Raw genomic sequence first — 1,919 nt, 5'->3', positions numbered from 1 at the left:
TCCCCTGATAAACCTGTTACACACTGAGAGGGTTTTCTTGAAGAATGTAATTGATTTGTCACGTTGCCTCGAGATACATTATAAGGTTTATTAAGGGAGGGTGTAGTAATTTACTGGTTGTAAATATACACGTAAAGTTACTGTGAAAAGCACTGTTACTTGTAAGGCCAGTTTTTTCCGATACGACTGTTGAAACGTCGGATAAGGCAAAAATAATGAAATTAAATATATCGCGTTAGACGTTAGCGTTAAATAACTAAATACGGCTGTTATATATAACATAGTACCCTCCAAACCTCTTTTGTTTCCAAATAACTCAGAAATGTGGCCAGACAGTGCCCTTATTATGACGCGTTTAGAAACACTTATTAAGGATTTCATACCTTCTCGAAGAAACCATCACTTTTTTGGTGGATAATAATTACCGTTATTTACCACCAATATATCAATCATATGATCTGTATTACATTAGATAGAAGAGGTAGGTACAATAAGAAAACTCAATACTGTGCGACATAGAGGAGCGTCGTTTTTCTCGCGTGATAAGGAGTCGTAACCACACAGGCGTTAGCCTCTTTGACTCCGCTGAGCTTAAGAGGAAAGGGGACGGCCGTTTCTCCATATAAACGTAGTCCCCATTTTCCTTTCTGGATATTGACACTGGACAATATTCTTAAATAATTTGATCTATATTAACCATAGCTATGCCCGTATACGTTTGAGTTTCTTCGATTTTTTGATTCTTGTAAAAATTAGGAGCGAAAAATAAATTTTATACAAATTTTTAAATGCTCCAAACTCTTATAATAATTAAAAATTCGAAAAAACTCAAACGTAGAGCCATAACTGTGGTTAATATACAACAATTTGTGTCAAAAGGAAAATGAGGACTACGTTTGTATGAAAAGGAGATTTCGCGCGGGTCCTCCACTTTCGTTTTAATAAGGGTAGCAATAAAAATTAAGGGCTACCTGAAGGGAAGTGATCACTTTCTGTTATTCTTGATTTAGGCAAGTACCTCTTAAATTACCTACAACTGCTTTATTATCGTCATTGCTGTAACCATCAGCTGAATATAGGTACAGTCAGCTGCAGAGAAAAGGTACCCTACGTCCATACTAATTTACAGAACTTTGTATGCAGGGGGGGTGCCTTTTCTCTGCAGCTGACTGTACCTAATGGTCCTCTGGCGTACTTGTAAACAATGACCCGGCAGATTACTGTTGTTTTCTTAATTATTTTATCACTTACGTATATTGACTTCTCGTATGAAACTGGAACACTGAACCGTTCAATCTAATGTTAGCATTAGCATATCTTAATCGGGTTCATGACGGGTATTTCCTTATAAAACCAAGAATAGTGTGTTAGGAAGTCGTTACTGCATCGAAAATTCCGAGTCTGGTGCGTTAATTGTAACGATATAAACAGTGTATGGACTTTACTTCCCTATTAATCGCCGCACAATGTTATAAGCACCATTCGAACTATACAACTATAGGTACATAGTCTATATGACTCGATCTGTATGTCGCAGGCAAATTGTAAGAACCCGCCGTTTACAAACGGCGTCGTCATTTTACAAACGTTTTCGCGTTTGTACTGACGACGCCGTTTGTAAAATTACCGAAGGCTAATTGTAAAAGTCGGCATTTTGTAAAATACCTTTCGCCATTAACAGCGCTGACGAGCGTACTGTTTTCATGTTCGAAGAGAAGAAGCTGCAAGCGAAGGACTGGAACGCGCTGGCCGGAGGTTTCACGAAGTCTGCTGGTTTACCGCCAAAATTACCACCATTACCCGGTTAGGTAGTTGTTTTAGGAGGTTATTAATAACACATTTTATGGTTAACACAATACTGGTTAGTGTTAGGAGGCTGTTGCCTCGAGTAAAATTGTAGATAGAATGAATCTCGCTGG

This window comes from Cydia strobilella, chromosome 10 (assembly GCF_947568885.1).
Source record: "Cydia strobilella chromosome 10, ilCydStro3.1, whole genome shotgun sequence".
Taxonomy (NCBI): domain Eukaryota; kingdom Metazoa; phylum Arthropoda; class Insecta; order Lepidoptera; family Tortricidae; genus Cydia; species Cydia strobilella.
The sequence above is the reverse complement of the archived record's forward strand: the minus strand, read 5'-3'. Positions refer to the sequence as shown.